Below are 11,704 nucleotides of genomic sequence, written 5' to 3'. Positions count from 1 at the left end.
CTCTGTATCTAATCGTTTGGGGGTACGTAGGTATAAATAGGAGGAAGGAGTACGTCGTTGGAGCAACAGGGGGCCCATGAGGGTGGAGGGCACGCCTGGGGGGGGTAGGCGCGCCCCCTACCTCGTGGCCTCCTCTTTTGTGTCTTGACGTAGGGTCCAAGTCTCCCGGGTCTTGTTTGTTGTGAAAATCACGTTCCCGAAGGTTTCATTCCATTTGGACTTTGTTTGATATTCCTTTTCTTCGATAAATAGCCAAAAACAGCAATTCCGAGCTGGGCCTCCGGTTAATAGGTTAGTCCCAAAAATAATATAAAAGTGGATAATAAAGCCCAATAATGTCCAAAACAGTAAATAATATACATGGAGCAATAAAAAATTATAGATACGTTGGAGACGTATCAAGCATCCCCAAGCTTAATTCCTGCTCGTCCTCGAGTAGGTAAATGATAAAAACAGAATTTTTGATGCGGAGTGCTACTTGGCATAATTTTTAATGTAATTATTCTTAATTGTGGTATGAATATTCAGATCGGAAAGATTCAAGACAAAAGTTTAATATCGACATAAAAATAATAATACTTCAAGCATACTAATAAAGCAATTATGTCTTCTCAAAATAACATGGCCAAAGAAAGTTATCCCTACAAAATCATATAGTCTGGCTATGCTCCATCTTCACCACACAAAATATTTAAATCATGCACAACCCCGATGAGAAGCCAAGCAATTGTTTCATACTTTTGACATTCTTAAAACTTTTTCAATTTTCACGCAATACATGAGCGTGAGCCATGGACATAGCACTATAGGTGGAATAGAACGGTGGTTGTGGAGAAAACAAAAAGGGGAAGATAGGCTCACATCAACTAGGCGTATCAACGGGCTATGGAGATGCCCATCAATAGATATCAATGTGAGTGAGTAGGGATTGCCATGCAACGGACGCACTAGAGCTATAAGTATATGAAAGCTCAAAAAGAAACTAAGTGGGTGTGCATCCAACTTGCTTGTTCATGAAGACCTAGGGCAATTTGAGGAAGCCCGTCATTGGAATATACAAGCCAAGTTCTATAATGAAAAATTCCCACTAGTATATGAAAGTAATAACATGAGAGACTCTCTACTATGAATATCATGGTGATACTTGAAGCACAAGTGTGGTAAAAGGATAGTAACATTGTCCCTTCTCTCTTTTTCTCTCATATTTTTTTATTTGGGCCTTTTCTCTTTTTTATGGCCTCTTTTCTTTCTCTTTTTTTTATTTTTCATCCGGAGTCTCATCCTGACTTGTGGGGGAATCATAGTCTCCATCATCCTTTCCTCACTGGGACAATGCTCTAATAATGATGATCATCACACTTTTCTTTTTCTTACAACTCAAGAATTACAACTCGATACTTAGAACAAAATATGACCCTGTATGAATGCCTTCGGCGGTGGACCGGGATGCAATGATTCATCAGTGACATGTATGAAAGAATTATGAATGGTGGCTTTGCCACAAATACGATGTCAACTACATGATCATGCTAAGCAATATGACAATGATGGAGTGTGTGATAATAAACGGAATGGTGGAAAGTTGCATGACAATATATCTCGGAATGGCTATGGAAATGCCATAATAGGTAGGTATGGTGGCTGTTTTGAGGAAGGTATATGGTGGGTGTATGATACTGGTGAAAGGTGCGCGGTATTAGAGAGGCTAGCAAATGTGGAAGGGTGAGAGTGCGTATAATCCATGGACTCAACATTAGTCATAAAGAACTCATATACTTATTGCAAAAATCTACAAATTATCAAAGCGCGCATGCTCCTAGGGGGGTAGATTGGTAGGAAAAGACCATCGCTCGTCCCCGACCACCACTCATAAGGAAGACAATCAAAAAATAAATCATGCTCCGACTTCATCACATAACGGTTCACCATATGTGCATGCTACGGGAATCACAAACTTTAACACAAGTATTCTTCTAATTCACAACTACTCAACTAGGACAACTTTAGTATCACCATCTTCATATCTCAAAACAGTTATCAAGCATCGAACTTCTCACAGTATTCAACACACTCATCAGAAAGTTTTATTATTAATCTTGTATACCAAGTATATTAGGATTTTAAGCAAATTACCATGATACTTAAGACTCTCAAAGTAATCTAAGTGAAGCATGAGAGATCAATAGTTTCTATAAAACAAATCCACCACCGTGCTCTAAACGATATAAGTGAAGCACTAGAGCAAAACTATATAACTCAAAAGATATAAGAGAAGCACATAGAGTATTCTAACAAATTCCAAATCATGTATGGCTCTATCAAAAGGTATGTACAGCAAGTATGATTGTGGTAAACTAAGTAAAGACTCAAATCATACAAGATGCTACAAGCAAAACACATATCATGTGGCGAATAAAAATATAGCTCCAAGTAAAGTTACCGATAGAAGTAGACGAAAGAGGGGATGCCTTCTGGGGCATCCCCAAGCTTTGGCATTTAGGTGTCCTTAGATTATCTTGGGGGTGTCCATGGGCATCCCCAAGCTTAGGATCTTGCCACTCCTTTTTCCATAATCCATCAAATCTTTACCCAAAACTTCAAAACCTCACAACACAAAACTTAAAGTAGAAAATCTCGTGAGCTCCGTTAGCGAAAGAAAACAAAAGACCACTTCAAGGTACTGTAATGAACTCATTATTTATTTATATTGGTGTTATACCTACTTTATTCCAACTTCTCTATGGTTTATAAACTATTGTACTAGCCATAGATTCATCAAAATAAGCAAACAACACACGAAAAACAGAATCTGTCAAAAACAGAACAGTCTGTAGTAATCTGTAGCTACCGCAAGATCTGGAACTCCAAAAATTCTAAAATAAATTTATGGACGTGAGGAATTTATCTATTAATCATCTTCAAAAAGAATTAACTAAATATCACTCGCCAAATAAAAATTAAAGCAGTTCTCGTGAGCGCTAAAGTTTCTGTTTTTTACAGCAAGTGTAACAAGACTTTCCCCAAGTCTTCCCAACGGTTCTACTTGGCACAAACACTAATTAAACACAAAAAACACAACCAAAACAGAGGCTAGATAAATTATTTATTACTAAATAGGAGCAAAAAGCAAGGAATGAAAATAAAATTGGGTTGCCTCCCAAAAAGCGCTATCGTTTAACGCCCCTAGCTAGGCCTAACAAGCAAGGATAGATCTATGTATTGCCATCTTTGGTAGGCAATCCATAAGTGGCTCTCATAATATATTTATAAGGTAATTTAATTTTCTTTCTAGGAAATTGTTCCATGCCTTTCCTTAATGGAAATTGGAATCTAATATTTCCTTCCTTCATATCAGTAATTGCACAAATCGTTCTAAGGAAAGGTCTACCAAGAATAATAGGACATGAAGGATTGCAATCTATGTCAAAAACAATAAAATCTACAGGCACATAATTCCTATTTGCAACAATAAGAATATCATTAATTCTTCCCATAGGTTTCTTAATAGTGGAATCCACAAGGTGCAAGTTTAGAGAGCAATCATCAAAATCACGGAAACCTAACAAATCACACAAAGTCTTTGGAATCGTGGAAACACTAGCACCCAAATCACATAAAGCATAGCATTCATGATATTTAATTTTAATTTTAATAGTTGGTTCCCACTCATCATAAAGCTTTCTAGGGATAGAAACTTCCAATTCAAGTTTTTCTTCATAATATTGCATCAAGGCATCAACGTTATGTTTAGTAAACGCTTTATTTTGACTATAAGCATGAGGAGAATTTAGCACGAATTGTAACAAGGAAATACAATCAATCAAAGAGAAATTTTCATAGTTAAATTCCTTGAAATCCATAATAGTGGGTTTAGCAACATCTAGGGTTTTAATTTCTTGAATCCCACTTTTATCAATTTTAGCATCAAGATCAAATAATTCCGAATTCTTGGAACGCCTTCTAGGTAAAGGTGGATCATATTCAGTCCCATCATTATCAAGATTCATATTGCAAAACAAAGATTTAATAGGGGGCACATCAATAACTTTTAGATCTTCATCTTTATTTTTATAGGAACTAGAAGAAAACACTCTTACAAAGGCATCTTTCTTAGCACGCATCCTAGCGGTTCTTTATTTGCACTCATCAATGGAAATTCTCATGGATTTGAGAGACACATTGACATCATTCTTAGGTGGAATAGATCTAAGTTTCAAAGAATCAACATCAAGAGTAATTCTATCAACGTTCCTAGCCAAATCATCAATCTTAAGCAATTTTTCTTCAATCAAAGCATTGAAATTCTTTTGCGAAGTAATAAATTCTTTAATATTAGATTCAAAATCAGAGGGCATCTTATTATAATTTCCATAAGAATTGTTGTAGGAATTACCATAATTATTAGAGGGATTACTAGGATAAGGACTAGGATTGAAATTTCCTCTATACGCGTTGTTACCAAAATTGTTCCTACCAACAAAATTCACATCCATAGTAGACAAGGGAATATCATTAGGATCAAAAGAAACACTCTTATTAGCAAATAATTTCATAAGTTCATCCATCTTTCCACTCAAAACATTAATTTCTTCTATCGCATGCACCTTTTTATTAGTAGATCTTTCAGTATGCCATTGAGAATAATTAACCATAATATTATCTAGGAGTTTAGTAGCTTCTCCTAAAGTGATTTCCATAAAAGTGCCTCCCGCGGCCGAATCTAAAAGATTTCTAGAAGCAAAATTCAATCCGGCATAAAACTTTTGTATAATCATCCACAAATTTGAACCATGAGTAGGGCAATTACGTATCATTAGTTTCATTCTCTCCCAAGCTTGTGCAACATGCTCATGATCAAGTTGCTTAAAATTCATAATATCGTTTCTAAGAGAGTTGATCTTAGCGGGAGGAAAATACTTAGAGATAAAAGCATCTTTGCACTTATTCCATGAATCAATACTATTTTTAGGCAAAGACAAAAACCAAGCTTTAGCACGATCTTTAAGCAAAAAAGGAAATAGCTTCAATTTAACAATATCATTATCCATATCTTTCTTCTTTTGCATGTCACACAAATCAACGAAGCTATTTAGATGGGTAGCGACATCTTCACTAGGAAGGCCGGAAAACGGATCTTTCATGACAAGATTCAGTAAAGCAGTATTAATTTCACAAGATTCAGCATCGTTAAGAGGAGCAATCGGAGTTCTAATAAAATCATTGTTGTTGGTATTGGTGAAGTTACATAATTTAGTATTGTCTTGAGCCATCGTGACAAGCAAGAAAACTAACACACAAGCAAACAAAAAGCAAGCGGGCGAAAAGAGGCAAATAGAGAAAGAGAGGGAGGATAGAGAGAGAGGGCGAATAAAACGGCAAGGGTGAAGTGGGGGAGAGGAAAACGAGAGGCAAATGGCAAATAATGTAATGCGGGAGATAAGGGTATGTGATGGGTACTTGGTATGTTGACTTTTGCGTAGGCCTCCCTGGCAACGGCGCCAGAAATCCTTCTTGCTACCTCTTGAGCACTGCGTTGGTTTTCCCCGAAGAGGAAGGGATGATGCAGCAAAGTAGCGTAAGTATTTCCCTCAGTTTTTGAGAACCAAGGTATCAATCCAGTAGGAGGCTACGTGCGAGTCCCTTGTACCTACACAAAACAAATAAATCCTCGCAACCAATGCGAATAGGGGTTGTCAATCCCTACACGGCCACTTACGAGAGTGAGATCTGATAGATATGATAAGATAATATTTTTGGTATTTTTGTGATAAAGATGCAAAGTAAAATAAAGGCAAAGTAAAAAAGCAAAGGAAATAACTAAGTAGTAGGAGATCAATATGATAAAGATGGACCCGGGGGCCATAGGTTTCACTAGTGGCTTCTCTCGAGAGCATAAGTATTCTACGGTGGGTGAACAAATTACTGTTGAGCAAATGACAGAATTGAGCATAGTTATGAGAATATCTAGGTATGATCATGTACATAGGCATCACGTCTGAGACAAGTAGACCGACTCCTGCCTGCATCGACTACTATTACTCCACTCATCGACCGCTATCTAGCATGCATCTAGAGTATTAAGTTAATGAAAACAGAGTAACGCCTTAAGCAAGATGACATGATGTAGAGGGATAAACTCATGCAATATGATGAAAACCCCATCTTGTTATCCTCGATGGCAACAATACAATACGTGCCTTGCTGCCCCTACTGTCACTGGGAAAGGACACCGCAAGATTGAACCCAAAGCTAAGCACTTCTCCCATTGCAAGAAAGATCAATCTAGTAGGCCAAACCAAACTGATAATTCGAAGAGACTTGCAAACATAACCAATCATACATAAAAGAATTCAGAGAAGGTTCAAATATTATTCACAGATAGACTTGATCATAAACCCACAATTCATCGATCTCAACAAACACACCGCAAAAAGAAGAGTACATCGAATAGTTCTCCACAAGAGAGGGGAGAACATTGTATTGAGATCCAAAAGGAGAGAAGAAGCCATCTAGCTAATATCTATGGACCCATAGGTCTGAGGTAAACTACTCACACTTCATCGGAGAGGCTATGGTGTTGATGTAGAAGCCCTCCGTGATCGATGCCCCCTCCGGCGGAGCTCCAGAACAGGCCCCGAGATGGGATCTCGTGGATACAGAAAGTTGCGGTGGTGGAATTAGGTTTTTGGCTCCGTATCTGATCGTTTGGGGATACGTAGGTATATATAGGAGGAAGGAGTACATCGGTGGAGCAACAGGGGGCCCATGAGGGTGGAGGGCGCGCCTGGGGGGTATAGGCGCGCCCCTTACCTCATCTCCTCCTCTTTTGTGTCTTGACGTAGGGTCCAAGTCTCCCGGGTCTTCTTCGTTGAGAAAATCACGTTCCCGAAGGTTTCATTCCGTTTGGACTCCGTTTGATATTGCTCTTCTTCGAAACCCTAAAACAGGCAAAAACAACAATTCTGGGCTGGGCCTCTGGTTAATAGGTTAGTCCCGAAAATAATATCAAAGTGGATAATGAAGCCCAATAATGTCCAAAACAATAGATAATATAGCATGGAGCAATTAAAAATTATAGATACGTTGGAGACGTATCACCGCACCTTTAAGTAAGGTCTGTTTTGCTTCTGTTGCACACCCATGAAGCAACGGCCAGGCTGAGAGGGCAAATGCTGAAGTATTGCGAGGCCTCCGGACAAGAACTTTTGACAGGCTACACAAGTGCGAACGGCGCTGGATTGATGAATTGCCAGTGGTTCTTTGGTCAATCATAACGACGCCAAATCGAGCCACTGGCCAGACCCCTTTCTCCCTCGTTTACGGGGCAAAAGCTGTGCTCCCCACGGAACAAATGCACGGGTCACCTCGAGTGCTCGCTTATGATGAGCTTGAGCAAGAGCAGTTGCGGCAAGATGACGGAACGCTCCTTGAGGAAGATCGTCTTCGGGCGGCTGTGCGAGCTGCACACTACCAGCAAGCCTTGCGCTGCTATCATAACCGCATGGTTCGTGCCCGAAGCTTTGATTAAGGCGACCTTGTTCTTCGGCACGTTCAGTCGGCCAAGAATTCCAAGAAGTTGACGCCAAAGTGGGAAGGCCCTTATCGGGTAATACGAGTCACCAGGCCTGGTGCAGTGCGCCTGGAGACCGAAGATGGTATTCTAGTGAGCAACTCCTAGAACATCGAACATCTTCACAAGTTTTACCCATAAGGCGCAGTTGTCGGGCCCCCCGGCAAACCACCTTTCGTAAAAGCCTTGCCGACAAGGCATGTAACCCTTTCTACAAAGCCAGGCGCAGACCCTGATCATAAATAAATGAAGCGCTGGCGCTCTAAGTTTTAGCATGCATGCTAGGTTGAGTCTCTCTCTCTATGTTAGGGTTGATAGTGCTTGACGATGACTAACCCTTAGCATAGAGGTCGAGTAAGCATCTTTCTGTTCCTTCCCATCCTTTTTGGTTCGTAGGGTGCGTGGACACTTTTGCTTAGCTGTTTTGAAGAAAGAGAACAGGCCGACGCCCCGACCCCGACAAGCCAAGGTTGCCGGGGGCTGCAGGTCTAAGGATCCGATCACGGCAAGCCAAGGTTGCCGGGGGCTGCGACATCAGATAAGTCTTTTTCCCCACTTTGTGCCTCCGTATGAAACTTGAACGTACGAGACTTCACTCGCTCTCATACCATCTTGCTCCCTCCGTCCCGTGTCCAAAAACCTTACTTTGGACCGGAACTAGGTAGTAGTGCGGTGGGAAGGAGATGAGCGAAGGGCCTAATCCTGCTCGGCCCCTGCCTTCGCCAAGGGCATGAGTGTAGCCAAGCTATAGGGCAGGAAGACAGCAAGGCCTGTTGCCGGGGTATAGTGTTTATCTTAAGATAATGAGGACTCGCTCCTTGGTGTGGCCCTTGCCCACGCGCAAACAAAACGCGGCAAACACCCTTCTTTTCATTCATACATTGTTAACAAGTACAACTCATACGGAACGAGTACACGAGCGAGGGGATTACAAGATCTAAATTCTACTAAGGCCCGAAGGCTTACAAACTGGAAAAAAAGATAAGTGCCCCGTGATCCCCGTTCTTGCCCTTTTCCTCCCAGGTGCGGCAGGTGAAGGCAAAAAGGGGGCGACGGGGAGCGCGCCGGTGGAGAGCTTGATGAGGAAGACCCTCGGCAGGGCACGTGGCCAAGGGAGGGGCGACGTGGTCAGTCGGAGTCAGAATCAGCGTTCCCCCGCTTGACACCCTCGTCGTCACTGTCGCTATCCTCCTCGTCACTCCCGCTTGAGGAAGAGTCTTCATCATCGGAGGAGCTCTCCACACAGCACTTTAGGCGAGTTCCACAGTCTCCAAAGACCTTGACAGAGAGTAGGCCGTTCTCCATCAATTTGAAATAGAGAACGAGCCCCGCCGTCAGGCTGTGGATATGAGCGAATGTCTTCCATCCACAACGAAGATACATGACGTGGGGGGTTGGAAAATTGACATCAACCTGCGTGCCGCCATTCCTGCAGCCCCTCATATGCAATCTCAGAGTCTGTGGCGGGTCGAGCTCCATCTCCCGAGTGAATGGGGTAGGGAGACGAAGACGACGGCGCGCTGGCTGGTGCAGCCGGATGAAGAACTCGCGGGGCTGGTCCCCGACGTGGCCCTCTGGTGGGGGAGGGACCGCCGGCGGAGGCGAGGCCATTGCGCCGCCCCATCCTCCTCTTCCCCGAGTGCCACGGTGATACGTCTCCAACGTATCTATAATTTTTGATTGCTCCATGCTATATTATCTACTGTTTTGGACATTATTGGGCTTTATTATCCACTTTTATATTATTTTTGGGACTAACCTATTAACCGGAGGCCCAACCCAGAATTGCTGTTTTTTGCCTGTTTTAGGGTTTCGAAGAAAAGAAATATCAAACAGAGTCCAAACGAAATGAAACCTTCGAGAATGTGATTTTCTCAACGAACAAGACCCGGGAGACTTGGACCATACGTCAAGAAAGGAAACAGGAGGCCACGAGGTAGGGGGCACGCCCACCCCCACCAGGAGGGCGGGGCGCGCCCTCCACCCTCGTGGGCCTCCTGTTGCTCCACCGACGTACTCCTTCCTCCTATATATATACCTACGTACCCCCAAATGATCAAATACGGAGCCAAAACCCAAATTCCACCGTCGTAACTTTCTGTATCCACGAGATCCCATCTTGGGGCCTGTTCCGGAGCTCCATCGGAGGGGGCATCGATCACGGAGGGCTTCTACATCAACACCATAGCCTCTTCGATGAAGTGTGAGTAGTTTACCTCAGACCTACAGGTCCATAGTTATTAGCTAGATGGCTTCTTCTCTCTTTTTGGATCTCAATACAACGTTCTCCCCCTCTCTTGTGGAGAACTATTCGATGTAATCTTCTTTTTGCGGTGTGTTTGTTGAGCCCGATGAATTGTGGGTTTATGATCAAGTCTATCTATGAATAATATTTGAATCTTGTCTGAATTCTTTTATGTATGATTGGTTATCTTTGCAAGTCTCTTCGAATTATCAGTTTGGTTTGGCCTACTAGATTGATCTTTCTTGCAATGGGAGAAGTGCTTAGCTTTGGGTTCAATCTTGCGGTGTCCTTTCCCATTGACAGTAGGGGCAGCAAGGCACGTATTGTATTGTTGCCATCGAGGATAACAAGATGGGGTTTTCTTCATATTGCATGAGTCTATCCCTCTACATCATGTCATCTTGCTTAAGCCGTTACTCTATTTTTAACTTAATACTCTAGATGCATGCTGGATAACGGTCGATGAGTGGAGTAATAGTAGTAGATGCAGGCAGGAGTCGGTCTACTTGTCTCGGACGTGATGCCTATATACATGATCATACCTAGATATTCTCATAACTATGCTCAATTCTGTCAATTGCTCAACAGTAATTTGTTCACCCACCGTAGAATACTTATGCTCTCGAGAGAAGCCACTAGTGAAACCTATGGCCCCCGGGTCTATCTTTATCATATTTATCTCCTACTACTTAGTTATTTCCTTTGATATTTACTTTGCCTTTATTTTACTTTGCATCTTTTATCATAAAAATACCAAAAATATTATCTTATCATATCTATCAGATCTCACTCTTGTAAGTGGCCTTATAGGGATTGACAACCCCTATTTGCGTTGGTTGCAAGGATTTATTTTTTTTGTGCGAGTACGAGGGACTCGCGCGTAGCCTCCTACTGGATTGATACCTTGGTTCTCAAAAACTAAGGGAAATACTTACGCTACTTTGCTGCATCATGCCTTCCTCTTTGGGAAAAACCAACACAGTGCTCAAGAGGTAGCACACGGCGACCTCGGCCTCACCCCTTCCCCCTTCCCCTCGTGGCTGGCCCCACCTCCACAAGCTCTTGGAAAGGAGGGGTGCGCTGTCGAGCGGAGACCCTCGTCGCCACCGTTGAAGCACCAGCGCGCCCTCTCGCCATAGTGGAAGAAAGAGAGAAGCCAAGGTGGAAAGAGGCAGATGGTGAAAGATTGAGGGGTGCCATCCCCCCTCCCCTTCTTATAAGGGGGCGGGGTCGGGGCTCGGCCGCCCCACTCAACCAATCCGGCCAGCAGGAGCGCAGGGAATCGACACCGACCCGCTGCTCCAATCAGCAGCGACCCGGTTTCCCGCCTCGTCATTCAAGACCTGCACCCGCCGCCTACCATCTTCAAAGCAAGCGGTACACGTGGCGAGCAAACAGAAATCATGGGGACGAGTGAGGCGGCCGGTTTCCACCCCGTGATCATAGGGCACGAGCGCCTCGAAGGCCATGACCCGAGTCCACTCAGTAAATGAGCCGCGCCCCTGCATCTTCCTATTTTTATGGGGAAGGCACGGCCGCCTCTTTACCATGATGTGACGCATGAGGGCAGCAACTACTCCCACGCATGACCCCCACGTCACGCACGACCCCCACGCCGCGCGTTCGACGCGGGTCGTGGGGAAGTGCGACGGGCGAGAAAGTTACAGCAGTAAAACTCGACCCCGCATGTCCGCGCAACGTATTGGGCCTAGCCCAACAACACGTCACGCTTATGTATGGCCCAGGCCCGGGGGATCATGTCGGTGCACAAAAGTAGGGGCTCTCTTTTGTACCCCTTTACTTGTGCGCGGACAGTAAGAGCCATGCTACGGCCATACCTAGCGGGGCAGAGGAAGCAGAAGCACAAGAATACCAGAGCAGCGCTCTAG

This window comes from Triticum urartu, chromosome 4, assembly GCF_003073215.2.
Source record: "Triticum urartu cultivar G1812 chromosome 4, Tu2.1, whole genome shotgun sequence".
Classification (NCBI taxonomy): domain Eukaryota; kingdom Viridiplantae; phylum Streptophyta; class Magnoliopsida; order Poales; family Poaceae; genus Triticum; species Triticum urartu.
Note: the sequence above shows the minus strand (reverse complement) of the source record.